A 21,507-nucleotide genomic window follows, 5' to 3' on the forward strand; every position below is an offset into this window, starting at 1 on the left:
AGAGACCACAGTATAAACCAATCCTGCTGATATCTTCAGCTCAGACATCTGGTCTCCAAAACTGTGAGAGAAAAAGTTGTTTTGTAAGTCATCTTTTTTTTTTTTTTGGACGTACTTAGTTTTGGTAGAACCAGTGAATTAATACAATGAATCTCAGTTAATATGCCTTTTGATCTTACCTCCAATAGTGGAAGAAATCATCATTGTTGTTGACCTCACTATTGATGTTTTGCATGCAGCTCAACTTAATTTTTGATGTCTCTAATGAAGTCTGTTAGGCTCAGGCTTCCTTGATGATGGTCCTGTACAAGTATGGATGACAGCTAATCAAATGAGACAAAGGTAATTAGGGAAAATATAATCAAGAGACGGAGAAGTTTGATTGCAAATGAAAACACACTGTCACTGACTTTTGCTTAGATGCCCGTTATTGTCTGTTTCCTTTGAAAATCTCTGCTCCTGGCCAACTAGCTACAGTTCCAACACCTATTACCAGCATTCTGCCAAGTGGTATCCTATATCATAAATACTCCATTGTAGTGGAGAATTAATTTCATGCAAAGAGTGGCCTGGCCTTTCATTTGACTAATGGAAGGGGATCTCTGAAGCTTGAAAGTGTTCTGCCTGATGGAGGTGTCTGTTTGCCAGGGGTTTTAGCTACTGAACAGTCTATGTGATTTATGATGGGGCTTTGGAACCATAACAGTTCCAACCTCCAGAGGAACTAGAAACTAAAGCTGTTAGTTCAAACCTTTAAGAAGGGATAGAGACTAAAGGTCATGGACAGCAGATGATGACTCCCAGTAAAAACTCTGGTGAAAATACTTTAGCCACCTGATGTGAAAAGCCAACTCATTGGGAAAAACCCTGATGCTGGGAAATATTGAGGGCAGGAGAAGAAGGGGGCACAAAGGACGAGATGGTTGGATGGCATCACTGACTCAATGGACATGAGTTTGAGCAAGCTCTGGGAAATAGTGAAGGGACAGGGAAGCCTAGCATGCTGGAGTTCATGGTGTCACAAAGATTTGGACTGAACAACAACAAAAACTCTGGACAGAAGTTTTCCTGATGCGCAGTCCTTTGCATATACTCATTTTTCAGTGTGCAAATTAGGTAACAGGTCTCAGGAGACAAGCAACGCTTTGCATTTGGAAACCTCCTAGACCTCACCTTATGCGTCTCTCCCTTTGGCTGGTTCTGATTTGTGTCTGTTGCTGTGTGAAACTATAATTGTAAGACGATTGCTTTTCTGATTCTATGAGTCATTCGCAAAATTCATCAGCTCTAAGAAGGGTAGTGGAAACCCCAAGTCTGTAAGCAACTACTTAGAAGTGAGGTTTGCCTGAATATTTTCAAGCTTTTGACAGTTATCTGGCTTGAGGTCAGTCTGCTGCTTGTGCTCTTAGTCTGGAAAACTTGGCCTCATTTTGGGTAGTGAGTGTCAGAAATCCTTATACCTCATAATCTCTACCCTTTCTCTGTGTAAAACTCACTGATACTCTGTTTCTCATGCAATGACAAAATTATTAAAAAGCTCATTTTAGGGTATAGTTTAGCTTTTTTTTCCCTTGAGGGATATGAGGGATATGTTATTCCTTCAAAATAGTATATGTGCATTTGAATTGTAAACCTTCACATTTATGAAAGGAAAGCTAAGTTGAGGCATTTTAAGACAGTTAAGACAGAAAACATTTTTGAGGAAAAGGACTGCTAATTTATTAAATGAAATAAGCATTTACTGGGAACCCACTGTATTCTAGAAGCAGGGACACAAAAGATGAGTAAATATACAAAATTTGTACTGGAGAAGCTCACAGTCTCCTAGAGCAATAAATCATATCAAGTCAGTAACCAGTGTACACACTTAGATAAATACAGTGTTATTTCCCGGGGGAGAAGTAAGAATCTTGGGATCTGATTGCTTTATGAGAAACATTTTAGTTACTGGTAGGCAGATGAAAGAAGGAATGAATACAGACATTTTTAATGGCTAAAACCTAAATAGTGAAGGAGAAAATCAATCTTATGAGCTCATTCTCTGCTTTTTATAAATTACATGCTCTGTGAGTAATTTACATGCAAATTACTAGAGATGTATGACATAGGTAGACTACTCTGAGAAGGTTGAAACTTGTATAAGCCTTGTATAAGCAGCAATATTTCTAAACCACTCTTCAACCCACCATCTTTTCTTTTCAGTTCTCCTCCTGTGAATATCCACAAGTCTAACCAAATATTTAATCTTGTCTTAAGATACCACTTTTCATATTCACTTGACTAGTTTCTCTTTTTCATGGGATGTGTTTTGAAGATTAAAAACTCTGCAAGAGTCTCATCTCAGTGTGATTCTGGTACCCTCTATGCATAGACTTTTATACAGACTATATATACACCCTCTCTGTATATAGACTTCTGGGAGGCTCCAATCAGTCATTGATGAATTGGTATTTCAGCTATTTGCAGTAATATAATGGACTGGGAAATAAATCAATATTCCTTTACAAACAAAAATATTGTTTAAATGGTTGAAATCATCTTTATAAAGGAACTGATGAGCTGGTAAGAAAGGAAAAATGATTATTAAGCTAGGGAACTAGTGAAATCTGAAACGCCTCCAAATTAAATTGAGTCCTTCAGCCACTGTTTGAGGAATATTTGCTAAAGCAGGAAAAAGTGAATTTCAGGTTTGACCAAGTTGAATGGGCCTTCCCAGGTGGCTCAGTGGTAAAGAATCCTCTTACCATTGCAGGAGACGCCCATTCAATCCCTAGGTCACAGAGATCACTTGGAAAAGGAAATGGCAACCCATTTCAGTATTCTTGCCTAGACAGTTCCATGAGCAGAGGATCCTCGTGGACTCTAGTCCATGGGGTTGCAAAGAGTCAGACACAACTGAGCACACACATCCAAGTTGACTATCTTATTAGAAAATGATCTCATATAACTTGGGGACCTCAAACATGTAACAGTTGTAAGAATAAACTTGAAATTCTCTCTAAAGGATGCTAAGAAAAGCAGTTATTTCATACATCCTTCTACATGGAGGATTTCCCTTCATATGGGGGTATTTAAGCAGCATGAGTGGACAGCCTATTTCTGGTTAATGCCCATATATCATAACAGCTCATCTTTGATCTTGGCCTGAGTGAAATCTCTTCTCCACTTTGAATTAACTTTAGGGACCACTCTATGAGGCCTTAGATTTGAGTTGAGGAATAGGGCTTCCAGTTCATTGTTTACTTGTGTCTTTTTTGCATGCTTGTGTCTAATTTTGAATGTAACATTTTTATTTTACAATGGATTGCTGTTGGACCTGCAGGAACTTATGACATAATAAATCTAGTAACAATCATTTTTGTGAAGGAAATCTCATGAGGCAAGGATATCAGTTATAACAATGTCCTATGGTCAGACAGGGGCTTCCCTTGTGGCTCAGCTGGTAAAGAATCTGCCTGCAATGTGGAAAACCTTAGTTTGATCCCTGGTTTGAGAAGATCCCCTGGAGAAGAGAAAGGCTAACCACTCCAGAGTTCTGGCCTAGAGAATCCCATGGACTATATAGTCCATGGGGTCTCAAAGAGTCGGACAAAACTGAATGACTTTCATTTTCATAATTTTTTTTTCATGGTGAGACAGAACCACTAGGGACTGGTAACATGACAGGAGCTCTTTTACACACTGAGCATTTTCTATTAAGAATTAAATGGTCTTACTCCACATCCCAAAAAGTCCTCTGTTAAATTCTTTTTTTTTTTGTAGTTTCTAGAGATTCCATACAGCACCCTATGAACTACAGGCAGGTCTACTACCATTACATGTCCTGGGTTGTGATCCACAGTACAAGTACAGTGTGAAATGAAAACAATGATGTGTTTAACGGACTAATTTACAACAAAGAGCAAGATAATAAACTTTGCCCTGTATACTGTCATATGCTGTCATATAAAAGTGAGCTGGATTTAAACATCCTTATTGATGGAGACTGAAGAGAATGATTGTGCTGGATTGATAACATCAGTTTATCTAATGAGAACAGCTTTGTAGATTTGTTCCAGTAAAGATAGAACATCCTACAAGTCAAGTTAAGGTTAAGGCAGTCCACTGTGAACCACCAAAATCCATCTGTTTTTTAGAGGGAGGTCCCATGTGTTCTTTAAAACTTTGATAGTGACGTTAATCTCTGCAACTGTCCTCAGGATATGATTTTTAAAAGTATTTACTATCTATACCAGTAATGGAGAAGGAAGTGACAACCCCACTCTAGTATTCTTGCCTGGGAAATCCCATGGAAAGGAGCCTGGTAGGCTACATCCCATGGGCTCACAAGAGTTGGGCATGACTTAGCACTAAATCACCACCACCACCAGTAATAAGGGCTTCCCAGGTGGTGCTAGTGGTAAAGGACCCTCCTGCCAATGTAGGAGACATAAAAGATGTGGGTTTGATACCTAGGTCGGGAAGATACCCTGGAGGAGAAAATGGCAACCCACTCCAGTATTCTTACCTGGAGAATCCCATGGACAGAGGAGCCTGGCAGGCTACAGTCCATAGGGTTGCAAAGAGTCATTCATGACTAAAGCAATTCAGCATGCATACCAGCAATAATATCCTTGAAACCACCTAATAATACTAGGCTCCTTTGCAACCCTAACAGATTTTAGGTAAGGTTTTCAGTAGTCTTCTCTGTGACTACTAGAGTCTGCTTAAAAGTGAAGACAAGACCTACTGACTTCTCACAGTATGCAATGAGTTACCTGTTGGCTTCTCTGAGTCTAACATTTCTTTTTGCAAAAACTTCAGTGTTATTTGCAGAGCCAATTCTTTCCACAGTCTTTACAATCATCACTGTCCTCATATGAACCAATTGCAACAACCATTGCCTCTCTCAATACTTAAGTTCCTACTTGCACTGCCTCCCCATTAAATGGAGGTTAAAGCCTCAATGATTTTATTGACATGTTATGACATGGGCTGTCACCATTTTTTTCTCCAACAATCAACAGTGTCAATATTATCATTAGACTGTCAAATTAGTCATTTAATCCTTATTCCGACTGTTGCCTAAAGTGAATCAATTAGCAACTGTCAGTTTTCCATATAAATCAGTCTATTTTTTTCCTGTATCTCTTTCACCAAAATTTACCCCCTTGGAGAATTAAGGTATTCCATAGAGCCATGGAACTGTATAGGACAGGCAGCAGCAGAAGGCATGACACAGGAAACTAAAATATAATGGAGCTCACAAATGTTGCTGGAGACCATGTAGAGATAAAATATACATCAGTTATTGAGGTTAAAAATTACTAAGGACCGCAGGGATGAAAGAAGGCAAGAGATCCTGAGGAGCCAATTAGATATTTCTGAGACATATACCACTCCACAGATTTTTAAATCTCAATGAGTTATAATTAAGATAAATAGGAGAAACTTGCATCTAATATTAGATGCACGAGAAATATTATACAGAAAATGTAGGACACTGATACAAAGAGAAAATTTGAAAGGTAGCTAGTAAGATAAAACAGTACCATCAAAGGAATATCAGTTAAATGGACAATTTATCTCATGACCACAGAGGATGTCAGATGATGGAATACTGGTGTTCAATAGATTGTCCAAGTGTAATTCTTGACAAGTAAAAGATCTTTCAAGAATGGGAACAAAATTCTTTAAAAATTTAGGTGAGCTGCAAATTGTTGACACCATGATTTCCTAAAAAGTGAAAATTCTAAGGGATACTATTTCAGACAGTGGAGAAGTGGTTTTTACATGGAAGATTTGAACTATAATAGATTCCTATTACATATGAGTGCAGCACTTTCACAGCAACATCTTTCAAGATTTGAAATAGCTCAACTGGAATTCTCAAGTGGCTGGAAAAGGTCAGTCTTCATTCCAATCCCAAAGAAAGGCAATGCCAAAGAATGCTCAAACTACCGCAAATTGCATTCATCTCACACGCTAGTAAAGTCATGCTCAAAATTCTCCAAGCCAGGCTTCAGCAATATGTGAACCGTGAACTCCCAGATGTTCAAGCAGGTTTTAGAAAAGGCAGAGGCACCAGAGATCAAATTGCCAACATCCGCTGGATCATGGAGAAAGCAAGAGAATTCCAGAAGAGCATCTATTTCTGCTTCATTGACTATGCCAAAGCCTTTGACTGTGTGGATCACAATAAACTGTGGAAAATTCTGAAAGAGATGGGAATCCCAGACCACCTGACCTGCCTCTTGAGAAACCTGTATGCAGGTCAGGAAGCAATAGTCAGAACTGTACTTTGAACAACAGACTGGTTCCAAATAGGAAAAGGAGTACGTCAAGGCTGTATATTGTCACCCTGCTTATTTAACTTCTATGCAGAGTACATCATGAGGAACGCTGGGCTGGAAGAAGCACAAGCTGGAATCAAGATTGCCAGGAGAAATATCAATAACCTCAGATATGCAGATGACACCACCCTTATGGCAGAAAGTGAAGAGGAACTCAAAAGCCTCTTGATGAAAGTGAAAGAGGAGAGTGAAAAGGTTGGCTTGAAGCTCAACATTCAGAAAACAAAGATCATGGCATCTGGTCCCATCACTTCATTGGAAATAGATAGAAAAACAGTGGAAACAGTGTCAGACTTTATTTTTTGGGGGCTCCAAAATCACTGCAGATGCTGATTGCAGCCATGAAATTAAAAGACGCTTACTCCTTGGAAGGAAAGTTCTGACCAACCTTGATAATATATTAAAAAGCAGAGACATTACTTTGCCAACAAAGGTCCGTCTAGTCAAGGCTATGGTTTTTCCCGTGGTCATGTATGGATGTGAGAGTTGGACTGTGAAGAAAGTTGATCTCCGAAGAATTGATGCTTTTGAACTGTGGTACTGGAGAAGACTCTTGAGAGTCCCTTGTACTGCAAGGAGATCCAACCAGTCCATTCTAAGGGAGATCGATCCTGGGTGTTCATTGGAAGGACTGATGCTAAAGCTGAAACTGCAATACTTTAGCCACCTCATGCGACAGTTGACTCACTGGAAAAGACTCTGATGCTGGGAAGGGTTGGGGGCGGGAGGAGAAGGGGACGACGGAGAATGAGATAGCTGGATGGCATCACCGACTCTGTGGACATGAGTTTGAGTGAACTCCGGGAGTTGGTGATGGACAGGGAGGCCTGGTGTGCTGTGATTCATGGGGTCGCAGAGAGTCGGACACGACTGAGCGACTGAACTGAACTGACTGATTACATATGAGAAATGGACTATTTCCTGCCATATCCATCAATATGGATGTGTCATAGTCATCAGTGATTACAGCCCACCAGGGTGAGCTGGTGAGCCCTAAGGGCACTCAGGAAGGAAAAGAATCCCTGGGATCTAGCAGCCATCAGACTGCAGCCACTCCCTGTGGTGAGCCCCATGGGAGCTCAGTATGTGAAAAACACAGGATACTGGCCCAGGATAGCTGAGCTGTGTATGAAAGGTATGATTCCAGTGAGCCTAGACTCTTGCATCTTTCCATAAATAGAAAAGTGTCAAATTCCTTAACTTGTCAAATGCCTTCAATCAGGTTTTCTGATTTTCCTTAATTAGCAATAATTTTTTGATGTTCAGACTACTTGCCTTTTGTTGCAAAACTCAGATCCTTCCCTCACCTCCTTGGAGCAGTTCTCTAGGGCTACTTGAGATGCTGCCTCTTGAGCTTAAGTCCTAAAAATTTCTGCTTTAAGTCAACATATAGAAAACATGCAAATGGTAGCTGTGTTTATAAATCAAATGAAATATTGATGGTAAAGTACAACTATATATCAGATATGAATTGAAAACAAAAACAGTTAAATACAAAGCAACTTTATCATGTGTCAGAAAAAGTTAAATGAATTCAGTTATTTTGAAGATATCGATTAATTTTAGAATTTCTTACATAAGTCTGTATTGTAATTGCTAAGATGATCATTCAGTGGGAAATACTGTGCATTATTCTAGACTAGTAAGGGAAAACATTAAAATCAAATTTTTAAAAATAAAATAGATTAAAATGAGAGATTGAATAAAACATGAGAAAATAGATATAAATCAAATATGCAAAGCAATCAATTATTATAACATTGTAAAATGACATGCTGGCATTCTTGGTAAACACATAATATGTTTAGCTTCTCTTTCTAAGCAGAGCCTATATAGAACCTATACAATTCTTCTTTGAGAAATGATTTCAATTTCACATATAAATTACATTTAAAACACACTTGTCTTCTAGTGTCACCAGTTTAAGTTACAATTGACTTTTAGCTATTCCTGAGAAAAAAGACACCTAAAAACTAAACCTTCAAAAGTAGATATTTGACAAACTTTTGTATACCTAAAAATATGCTATGCTTTGAATTTAGCATGGATATTAAGAAGAAGCAGCACACATTTGGATATGCAGGAATAGGAAGTTAATCACACATTCAATTTCAAAGGCTAGAAAGCAATTACCTTGGAAAAAAAGGTGCTACTTATAGTGCCTGAGTAAAGAGTAAACTGGAAAAACCTTCTGGAAGATAATTGGGTGACTCATAAAAGACTTTAAAATGTTTGTGCCCTTTGACTTAGCAATTCTTGTATCAGGATTGCACTCTAAGATAATACTCAACATTGCAAAGAAACATTCAGTCAGTTTTGAAGCTATCTAAACATTCAGACTAGATCTGACAGAGTGCCTGAGGAAATATGGATGGAAGTTCGTGACATTGTACAGGAGACAGGAATCAAGACCATCCCCAAGAAAACAAAATGCAAAAAGCAAAATGCCTATCTGAGGAGGCCTTACAAATAGCTGTGAAAAGAAGAGAAGCCAAAAGCAAAGGAGAAAAGGAAAGATATAAGCATCTGAATGCAGAATTCCAAAGAATACCAAGGAGAGAGAAGAAAGCCTTCCTCAGCGATCAGTGCAAAGAAATAAAGGAAAACAATAGAATGGGAAAGACTAGAGATCTTTGCAAGAAAATTAGAGATACCAAGGGAACATTTCATGCAAAGATGGGCTCAATAAAAGACAAAAATCAGTATCAGTTCAGTCGCTCAGTCGTATCCGACTCTTTGCGACCCCATGAAGCACAGTATGCCAGGCCTTTCTGTCCATCACCAACTCCCAGAGTCTACCCAAACCCATGTCCATCAAGTCGGTGATGCCATCCAACCATCTCATCCTCTGTCGTCCCCTTCTCCTCCTGCCCTCAATCTTTCCCAGCATCAGGGTCTTTTCCAATGAGTCAGCTCGTCTCATCAGGTGACCAAAGTATTGGAGTTTCAGATTCAACATCAGTCCTTCCAATGAACACCCAGGACTGATTTCTTCTAGGATGGACTGTTTGGATCTCCTTGCAGTCCAAGGGACTCTCAAAAGTCTTCTCCAACACCACAGTTCAAAAGCATCAATTCTTTGGCACTCAGCTTTCTTTATAGTCAAACTCAGGCTAAAGACTCACATGGCCAATGATTTGCATTTTTCTGCATCTTTTTATGTAAACAGGCCCCTCAGCCCCAGTGCTATGAAGGGTACATGGGAGGTCATTTCATTGCATCTCTTCTCTAAATTCCCCTTGAATAAACTTTCGAGAAATACATTCAAATTAGTTGGAAAATTGACAATACAGTAACTTAATCGTCATTCTAATAAAACAGTAAATAAAAATGCTGACCATATTTAGTGAAATCTTTTAAAAGATGTTTTCAAAAGCAATTTACATTAAATTATGATCCCATAAGGGTAAAGTTATCGCTCATGAATATGGAAGTAAGTAGTTTGAGGGAAATTCAGTATACAATCAACTGTTTTGCAATAAAGTGTTTACATCTGTGTAATTTTTTCATTGGCATCTGTGATACTGTTTATAAATATGTGGCAATTCCATGCTTGAGGCAGACCTTACAGGCTTTATTAGATAACAGAAGAGACAACCCATGACTGAGTCCAAACTTTGGTCCAACTTTTTTCTAAGCTTAAAGTTTAGAAAAATGAATCATAAATAGCTTCATATTGCCTAATCTCTTATACTAATAGCCTTCTTACTTTATTTGTGTTTCAATCTGTACTCTATAAAATAATTTTCAGTTGAGAACCTAGTAACCATAAATACAAGTGAAATGAGCTGTTTCTCTAATGGTTCATCTTCCTTTAAAACACTAGAGGGCACTCTTTCCTTCTGTTAAAACTGCTTCTGAATTGTGCAGTAGATAGAGCACAAAGCATCACCATGTAAAAACAGTATTCTATTTTTAATATTGGGGGGCTTGACATCTTATTTAACTCATTTTAATTTCAATGAGCCCCAAAGTCACAGCATGTTGTGTTAAATAATATTCAGCTTATTTGTAACTGAAATGAATTCTAATAAGCCAGAAACATCAGTGACAGGAAAGTGATCTTATTCAAAAACCAGATGTTCCCCTTGTGCCATGTTGGTGAACAGAAATAAGACTGTGTGTGACTGTGCTTATTGTGTCTATTAAAAATAATCCAGCCTAAATGCCTGTGTTTGGATTTAGGGGTAATTTGTCTTGAATGTGTTTTTCTATTCTCTGCGTTCCCCAGCAAATAGCACACTTCTGTTAAGCTAACCCACTGTTTGCAACAGGAATGAAATTGAACTGGCCTAGAGGAAAGGACAGGAATTAAGGATTCAGTGAAGATTCATCTAAGAGTAATAACTGCTAATACTATGCAGCACCTGTTTATGTCAAGCACTCACCTAAGCATTTTATTGCATTTATTTCACTAGCAACACATTTCAGTCTTTTCTGATAGTAATTACTATTTGTATTCTCAGTGCCAATAACAAGGACACAGTAGCATGAGAGTAGTAGATAATCCAGTATGAAAAGTATGTACACATTTTGGAAAGCTATTAATATGAAGATTTTATTTTGATTCAGTACAGAGAACAGAGAATTAGAATGGTGTCTAGAAGTTTTACTTGTTGTCTTGTAGGGATGGGGTTGGGATGGGATGTGATATTATAAAGATAAAGGAAATTAGACACATTTTGAATCCTTGGTAAAGTTGAGGATTACTTAGTGATTACTAAAGCATGTTGACATTCCTTTAATGATAATCCATTGCAATGAGAAATTTGAAAAATAATACTTGTGTGTGTGAGAGAGAGAGAGAGAGTTATCCTGTCTGTGTGAACTAGATCAACAACATAAGCACAGACTGTGGTCCAAGCCCCTTTTAGTTTGGGACAGAGAAGAATCCAAGGGTGAATTAGAGTAGTAAAATGTCACAGATATGAACTCCCAGGATAGTTGTGCAAAATTCACAAGGGGTGGAGAAATATTGTAGGTCTTCCATGAGGTAGAGTTGTAAAAGGACCAATGTGCAAGTATTCACAACATGTATGCAAACACACACACAAACACATACACACATGCACACACACACACCGCAGAATAAGCAGTCGACATTTGGAAAGTTTAAAAGAAAACATTGTTTTTCTTAAAGATTTACTATCATGAAAAATTTTTAGTCATTTGTGAGCATTTTTAAGTAAAATATTTGTATTTTTCTATATATAGCAAAAAAAAAACACAAATCCACTGAGGCAAATATATATTCATTAACAACAAAGAAAATTTTAAAGCTTAGATTTGTGCTAAGCCTGGTGATAGAGATCTTATTATTTATGCTTTCTCAACCACCAGGGGACATTCTTAATACAGTTTTTAGAGGTGGAAAAATAAATATAAAAATTCTGTAATTTCAAATAGTGCATGATATTATATGTAGAATCTAAAAAAGCCAAACTCATAAAAATCAAGTAGAGGCTGGGGTATACAAAGAATAAGGAAAGATTTTGTTTAAGGGTACAAACTTGCAATTCCTAGACAATTAAGTCCTGTAGATCCAATGTACAACATAGTAACTAAGACAACTTGACTATTATCAACTCCAAAGTTGCTGAAAGTCTATATCTTAGTTGTTCCCACAAATCATAACTGATGTTTATGTGACAAGTTGGAGATGTTAGCTTGAGGGTAATATATCACATTCTGCAATATATAAATATATCAAATCAACACATTGTACATCTTGAACTTACACAATACTATGTTAATTATGTTAGTATTATGTCAATATTAAAACTAGAATATTTCACTAAAACAGAAAAATAGTTTTTGCTCAGTTCTATTCTGTGAATGGTGCCAAAAGATTAATTTCCTAAAATAAAATGAATATGAAGAAAGGGAAAAAAATGTAGTCCCTGATAATGGATGGCCTGGAGATTATTTTTTAAGCATCTGAGTTGAAGTGTATTTTAATTATTTGACAAACAAAATGGCATAATGGATACTTTGAATTTTTCCGGCACAAAGAAATGTAGAGAAATAAAGTAAGGTTGGAAAAAAGTAGTGAACTTAGTAATATATCTGAGGAGATTTCCAAGGAAAGTGTTGAAGATACCATCTGTCTTTTTTTTTCTTGTTGCCTACAGTAAAGTATGAAAGGATAATAATTAATTGAACAAAGAATTTTAAAAGGAACCATGAATTGGTAATTTTGAAAATTCTCAATCACTCCAAATGTTAAAAGACAGAAAACAGGAGACAAATTGTTGGGATAACATGCTCTAGAGGAAATGTTAAAGATGTGAGTGTAAAACTCTTTCCTAAAGATCTCAGAAAAATGAAAAGTTCAGGGTATTTAGTCTTACAAATGGCTCTTTCAGAGATTAAGGGTGTGCCTCACAGATGCTCTTTATCAAACCACAGGACCCTGAGAATGTGGACCCTCAGCCATCTCAGCAGAAGGTAGAGAAGTTATCTCAAAAAATCTGCAGATATGATATTTTGGTGTAATGGCATGACTCTACCTGAAATTTGTGAGAAATCTACAAGGTTCTTGAGAAAATTAATTCAGTAGGAACACTACCAGTTTGAATGAATGGGGCAGAGAAACTATAAAATGTATGGAGGCCATCAGGCCCCTAGGTTTCTACCGAAAGAAATGGACTTACAAAACTGATCAACTGCAAACACATGCTGCCTTTCCTAAAAAAGGAAAGACTGTCCAGAGGGTAGAACCAAAAGCCCAGAATGCAGTCAAGAATCCAGAAAGTGGAGTTGTATTAAGCTACACACAAAACAAAAAAACAGGAGGAGAAAGTGGGTTTCTTTTTTAAGGAAGTTATTCCTGGGCCTTAAATCTAATCAAGGAGCCTCATCATTCATTTGGCTGGATTTCAAAACTGCTGTGGATCAGTAACTCGCTTTTGCCCTCCATTTCCCTTTTTGGAAGGATTTTATCAATAGCTGATAACCTGTTCCTCTACTACTGTTGTATATTGGGTGTGTGGTAGACTGATAATTTGTCACTTTAGTTTGACAAATCCTTGGTTATACCCATGTGTGTGTATGATAAGTTGTTTCAGTTGTGTTCGATTCTATGTGACCCCATGGACTGCAGTCCACCGGGCTCCTCTGTCCATGGGATTCTCCAGACAAGAATACTGGAAAGGCTGCCTTCCCCTCCTCCAGGGAATCTTCCCAGCCCAGGGTTCGAACCCACATCTCTTATGTCTAACCTGCATTGGCAGGTGAGTTCTTTATCACTAGTGCCAACTGGGAAGCCCATCCAAGAGCCACTTAAATAGTTACTTGCAGTATCATAATCAGCACTTGGGTCTTATTTATATGATAAGATTTTAGACTTTGCCAGTAGTATATGTTGGGGGCTGATGCTCTAAAAACATGACTTCACTGGGACACTTAGGATGAGGTAAATGTATTTTGAATGCAGGAGGGACATGACTCATAGCGGGCAAAGGGTCAGACTGCCAAAAACAGACTCTAATGTGGCCTCTCTGAATTTCTCACCTCGTGATATTCACATCATTTCTCCCTCTGAGTGTTGGAAGGACCCTTGACTTGCTTCTGAATAAAAGAAAATGGAAAAGGTAATTCAATATCCCTTCCATGATCAAAACATTTTTATGTAAGATTGAGTCTTGCTAGCCAATTTCTCTTCACCATTTGCTGGATTTGAATAAGCAAGTCCCTATGTTGTGAAAGGGCTTATAAAATGACCTTGTGCAAGGAACTGCAGGTGGCCTTTATAAGTGAGAGAGGCCTCCAGGTGAGAGCCAAATATAAATTGTGTCCCTTAGTTTCAGTCCTGCAAGGAAATGAATTCCATCAAAAACCAGAATGAGTTGGGAAGTGAATCTATTGCAAGTAAATTCTTATTTTCTGTGATGAGAGCTGAGCCCTGGCAGACACTTCAACACCTCCTTCCTAAAGACTCAGTTGTCATGTCAAAACTCTTGACTGAGACATATAAACTGTGTGTTGTTTTAAGCTGGTAAGATTGTGGTAATTTGCTGTGCAGCGGTAGAAATTAACACACTTGTGTTGATTTTTTCATATTTATTCATATAATATCAATCTTTTATGATGATTTTTTTCTCCAGAAGCTGAAATGGTACCACCTAGATACATTTACAGAACTTTCACATAGCATGGTTTCATGCAATTCGATGAAAAGTTAAGGTTGTTTTGTTTTGTTCCTTTTCAGGTTTATCTGGAGAGTTGCTTCATTTGTTTGATTATTTTTGGATTTATTTGAGTAGGGGTGGTTATTTAAATGTTTATTTTAGTGAATGATTTCAGAAAAAAAATATGGAGGTTGAACTACTGACAACAGAGAGAGCACGAGTAGGAGAAAAGTTCACATTGTTATTGACGTTGATAGAGATACCACTTGATTTAAGTATCGCGTCACACAGGAAGCAAGCTGAAATTTTTTTAACGCTTAATTATGCCTCTGCACATCACCAATGTGGTGTAAAAATGGTTTCCTTTTTCTTTTCCCATTGTTCCTCCTCTTATTTGTTGTGCATTCTTTCATTTTATTTTGTTCCTAAAAAGATAGAGTTCAGTGGGTTATATTCATTCCATCTCTCTCAATTTTCAAACACTCTTTTAATTTACTAATCATCTTTCTATTCATTTCTCTTTAAACAAACGTAAGCCAGTTCACTGGAGTAAATTCTTCTGTCTTGGTCTTGAAATTCTAAAACTTAAATAAATATGCACATAAATATGCATTAAACTGGGGCTACATAGAAACCTTAATTTGCAATTTGTATCATCTTATATTCCTTTATTGTTAAATAGGAAAATGTTATGTACTAAAAAAATAGCATTAGAAGTTAATTATAAAATATAAATATCTAAGATATTACAAAGCAGAGATAGGTATATTAAGCTGGGAGTAAGTGATAAATCTATTTTTCTTCTCTTGGCTGTGATCAGATCTTTTAAACAATGTAATATTATACTCCAAAAGTCTTATACTGAATATTTCAGTTTCAAGTTTCTTTTTTCAGATAAGAATCTGTATAACGATTAATTTCCTTTTCATCTAAATTAAGAACATACTCTTGTATTATTCTCCTTTTATTTTGGTCTTTGAATGTACATTAGTTGATTTCAGCTTATCTCTTACACAGAAGTTCAGAAATAGAATGAATCATGATGTAGGTACAAATCCTCAAAAGAGTGTTTAATAATGAAACGTAATTATTAAGAACTAATTAAGAAGAAGTTAAACTCAACTCATAATCATATCCCATTACTAAAAATATGTATAGAAAATGAAAAGTCAAGGAAGAAATTGAGTTATTATCACAGGATGATAGTATATGGCATACTTTTATTATTTTTTATAATGTTATCTATTTTCCTCAGTTTTCATGATAAATATTTATTACCATAAACATAGATTTCTTTTCAAAGTAATATAAAGTAAAAATCACTTTTTGTATGAACACCCATAGAGTACATACCTTAGTTTCTAAATGCCAATTATTCAATAAAAGAATCCAAGGATCCGTGAAAAAAATGGCTGATCCTGGATCTGAGCAGAAAAGAATAAAATATGAGATTTGAGTATCTTACAGTCCCAAAAAGTAAGTTCGAAAAGGGGAGGTAGGAAGGCATGGGCTTACATCAAAGGGACAAAAAACTAGGCTGAAAAAGCTCCCAATAATCAAAGCTAAAACAGTTTGAACAACAAAGTAAATGTGTTAGGATTATATTGTAATCTAAAGAATGCAATGAAAAAATGTCTATACTTATATAAATAAATGATTAAATATATATGAAAAATGGAGGGAGAAAAAACAAACTTCCTCACAGAAGAATTCCAAATAATATATGTAGAAGAAATTAAGAAGATGGAGAATCACTATTGGAATACAGTAGTATTGATGCCACAGGCAAGATCCACAATGAGCGCTAACATTGTAGATAAAACTTAAAGGAGAAAATGGATATTGTGCATAATATAGCATAACAAGGCATTGCTCCTGAAATATTTATTAATCACTTGTGATTTTTAATATATGTCCACAAATTACTTCTCTCACCAGGAGAGGCTGTTAATTCCTCTCCCCTAAAGTGCAGGCTGCATTGGACCCCTTCTCTAGCTTTCTGAAACTTCTATGTTCTTTTCTTGGTTCCTGCATCCTAGCTCAGTTACTCCCTGCAGTCATTATCCCTCTGATATCTAGTTCTGTCTTCTGCTTATTTAATAACCTGGTTAACAACTCTATTCCTAGTAATAATTTTTCATATTCCATTCTGTCTATTGCAGTGCCTGGTTGCTTCTGTTTACTGACAGGATGGCACCCTGATTCATAGATTAAGCAGTGACTCAGGTAGCTATTTGGGGACTATATAATTAACTGAAGAGTATTCTACATAAACAGGTGTACAATTTTAAACACTCTTTGGATATTCACACTAATAAGTAATATTTAAGTGTACAATGACCTAAATATCCTGCCACTACCTAAATATCTTCTCTCAATGTATTTTTAAATAATTTTTTATTTAGTTATTTTTGGCTGTGCAGGGTTTTCATTACTGCATGGGCTTTTCTCTAGTTGCAGTGAACAGGGACTACTCCCTATTTGCAATGCATGGGTTTCTCATTGCTGTGGCTTCTCTTGTGAAGCACAGGCTCTAGTGTACATGGGCTTCCACAATTGCAGCATATGGACTCAGTTGTTGCAGCTCCCAGGCTCTAGAGCAGAAGCTCAGTAGTTGTGGTTAGTTGGGGTTTAGTTAGTTCAGGCTTAGTTGCTCCAAGGCATGAGGGATCTTCCCAGACCAGGGATCGAACCCATGTCTTCTTCATTGGTGGGTCACCAGGGAAGCCCTCCTCTTGATATATTGAAAATCATAATTTTCCTCTTTGGAATTTACATAAAATTACAGTTGTAGTGGGAAATTATTAGAGTCAAGTAATTTGGCAATTTATAGATCGGCCTTACAATGGAAAAAAGATGCATTCCGAAATTAAAGAACTCACAGGTTACAATATTGAAGTTTTTCACAGGATTATAAAACGAATGTATTTTTCCTTCAGTGTCCAATATTTTTCACTCTGCTAACTTTTTATGATTGATTTTACACTATATTTTAACATGAATCAAAATATTTTTGCTATCATCCATTAGAATCCTTCAATTGAAAATATTTTATATTAGGCTATATATACCTATGTAACGCATGACTTTTTCCTGTTCTAGGTACCATTGTAATACAATATACTTATATTGCCTTAATATTGATTTTTGCTGTTAGAAAAATAGAAAGTATTTCTAAGTAGAAATACAAAAGTTAATGTGATTTAGAGAATTCTAGAGCCAAAAGAAATGGAAAGATTCATTGTAAGTCATACTTCTCAACTTAGAGTCAAAAACCAGTGCTCCTAGTTTGTAACTCAGGCAACGTCCCTTGAGTCATGACCAGAAGAAGGATTCAACTTATAACTCAAAGCATAGTCTTCTCTGTTTCAGGGATTTATTTGCTTTTTAAGAAAAGAATATTTTAATTTCTCAATTATCTTACCTTAGAAATAAGTATATTTGTTCATTTTTTTCATACTTAAATGCACATTTTATTCTTTAAAAAATTAAAATATTCTTCACAAATTTTAAAGAGAATTTAAATCTTTTCAAATCTCAAACTCCTAAAAAACATGATAATTGACAATACTTTTGTCTATTTGAACAAATATATTTTAAAATTTTAATTATCTCTATGATTCTTAACAACTTTCATAGTGGTGTTTTGTGCTTTTTTTTCAGTCTAAAATATTATTATCAACATTTCTTCATACCTACAACATGTATTTTTATTTCAAACATCATCATTTTCTTTTAGATTTAAAGTAACTTCCAAGTTGTTCTAAAACAAAGTGTAACTGTGTTTTATTTAAAAAAAAAAAAGCTAAAACAAAGCCTTGAAGAGGGCTACTCTCTTTTCCCTGCTTCTATTCACAACTCAGAACTTTCTGGGAAGAAGGCAGTTGTCAGATTAGGGTTGGAAGTTGTTCTGATGCTGTGTGCCCTTCTCCTCTCCTGCCTCCCAGAAATAGCTGCCCACACACAGAGCAGTTACGCTACTGTGGCACATCTCGAGATGAGTCACAGAGGTGACTCACGTACATCACTGCCAGCACTCACTGTAGAGACTAGCAAAATGTGCCAAACCATATATAACCCCATATTCACAGCTCAGGCCACATACTCTCCATGAGTCTGCCTGGATAATTATCCTTCTTCATGCATTCCTCCAAGGAGAGTTAGACCCAGAAGACTCCCCCTAGGTAGTAGTGATGGTCATTTTCAACTTATCTCCCTCCCAGTGGCAAGGGGAGGGATTCTACTGTGCAGAAGTACATAAGCAGTTGATAGGTGATGTGAGGCTGAACAACTCAGGCTTCGAGGTCTTGGTGGGATTTAGACCCACCAGATCTGTCTAGTTAAGCAGAATGAGCAAATTGACACATAGAGCTATGGAGCTTCCTTTAGAAAAAGAGGGATAGAGGGATAAATATATTGACCTCTTCTAATTATCATTTGCATCCTTGGAGAGCTTCTCTGATGGAATGAGACTGTATGGATGGGCAGCAGCTGGCAAGTAACATAGGAATGCAAGTGGAGTCTGGCTTCAGCACTGTGGGAAGAGTCTGGGAAATAACCCCGATCCACATAACCAGACTTATATCCTAAGGTTAAAGGCTTTATATACTATTAAAAAGCTGAGTTCTTGCTATATTATAAAGAAAATAATTGGAATATTGAATCTTGTCCAGCATTTTCTTCACCATCTAGTAGAGAAGGGATTTTCTCATTCAATCCATTCCATTCACACACTACTGGTCATTGAGTTATATTTATATTCTTGGATAAGCCTACCTTGGTAGGAATATAATAATGTTTAATGCCTTGTTGGACTTTGTCAATGTTTCGTTCACTATTATTTGTACCTGTAAGTTAAATTGGCTTATAATTTGTCTTGTGTTATCAGTGTTTGGTATGAGTGGGGATGTGAAATACAGGAGAAAGCAGAGTCATAAAAGATAATGTTACCTTAATATCTGATAGCTTCTGAATGGCCCAGGAATCAAACTGAGCTGGATATTACCTATCAGCACACAATACCCATTTTCACTTATTTTGTGTAACTTCCCTGACCTGTCAGTCTCTCCTCTTCCTCTTCTTCCACTAAAAATTCTATTTCCCAGACTCATTCTGCGATTTTGGAATTCGTTCTGAATTCATTCTGAGTTCTAACAGGACATGCTTTCAGGGGGTGTGGTAAAAGGAATACAAAGCTAGGCAAGTATCCCAGTGAAAAAAATTATACCTAGATTTCCCCCACTGTCTGAAAGTAGAACATTTCTATGAAACTTTTTGATAAAATCAATACGAGTTATCATCATTTTGGAGTCTTCCAGTAATTACAATACAAGCATGTGCTAAGCTGCTTCAGTTGTGTCTCTTTGAGACCCTATGGATCATAACCCACCAGGTTCCTCTGTCCGTGGGATTCTCCAGGCAAGAATACTGGAGTGAGTGGGCATGCCCTTCTCCAAGGGATCTTCCCCACCCAGGGATAAAACCCACAATTCTTATGTCTCCTACATTGACAGCCAGGTTCTTTACCACCAACGCCACCTGGGAAGACCAATTACACTACACACTTATTTAAATCATGATTTGTCAGTAAAATTTTACTATAAATATGTCACAATAGCACTGTGCTCATTTTATACCCTAAAAGACAGGATCTGAGGAATGTGTAGTGATGGCACATATAGCAAGTTGGTGATGGATAATCTACCAGTAAAAGTCTGTGATCTCGCCAGAATAAATAAGCCTCAGTTCAGTTCAGTTCAGTTGAGTCGCTCAGTCGTGTCCAACTCTTTGCGACCCCATGAATCACAGCACCCTGGGTCTCCCTGTCCATCACCAACTCCCAGGGTTCACTCAAACTCATGTCCACAGAGTCAGTGATGCCATCCAGCCATCTCATTCTCTGTCGTCCCCTTCTCCTCCCACCCCCAACCTTTCCCAGCATCAGAGTCTTTTCCAGTGAATCAACTCATCGCATGAGGTGGCCAAAGTATTGCAGTTTCAGCTTTAGCATCAGTCCTTCCAATGAACACCCAGGATTGATCTCCCTTAGAATGGACTGGTTGGATCTCTTGCAATACAAGGGACTCTCAAGAGTCTTCTCCAACACCACAGTTCAAAAGCATCAATTCTTCAGCGATCAGTTTTCTTCACAGTCCAACTCTCCTATCCATACATGACCACGGGAAAAAGCATAACCTTGACTAGACGGACCTTGGTTGGCAAAGTAATGTCTCTGCTTTATAATATGCTATCAAGGTTGGTCATAACTTTCCTTCACTGAGTGCTAAACCGAATAGAATCAAACATACAACCTAGTCCTGATAGACACTATGAAGGAGTTGAGAAAGAGAGGCAGAGTCAGAAAGATATTGGAAAACTAAGACAGTAATTAATGAGCATGTTCCGTTCCGTTCCATTGCTCAGTTGTGTCCGACTCTTTGCGACCCCATGGACTGTAGCCTACCAGGCTTCTCCATCCATGGGATTCTCCAGGCAAGAATACTGGAGTGGGTTACCATTTCCTTCTCCAGGGGATCTTCCCGACCCAGGGATCGAACCCAGGTCTCCCGCATTGGAGGCAGATGCTTTAACCTCTGAGCCACCAGGGAAGCTGATACTCACTCATTATTATTCTGCCGCTACTCACTATCAGTGTCTATATGCCAAGGGTTGACTTAAAAATTTTATTACATTATGTAAGTGTGTAAGCATTGGCTTAAAGAAGTTAGAAAACTGTAAAACACTGATGAAAGTAGTCAAAGATGACACAAATAGATGGAAAAATATACCATGTTTATGGATCAGAAGAATCAATATAGTGAAAATGAGTATACTACCCAAAGCAATCTATAGATTCAATGCAATCCCTATCAAGCTACCAACAGTATTTTTTACAGAACTAGAACAATTAATTTCACAATTTGTATGGAAATACAAAAAAACCTCGAATACCTGAAGGAATCAACCTGCCTTACTTCAGACTATACTACAAAGCTACAGTCATCAAGACAGTATGGTACTGCCACAAAGACAGAAATATAGATCAG

The sequence above is a fragment of the Moschus berezovskii genome, chromosome 13, assembly GCF_049115385.1.
Source record: "Moschus berezovskii isolate FMDL1 chromosome 13, NW_MosBer_1.0, whole genome shotgun sequence".
Lineage (NCBI taxonomy): Eukaryota > Metazoa > Chordata > Mammalia > Artiodactyla > Moschidae > Moschus > Moschus berezovskii.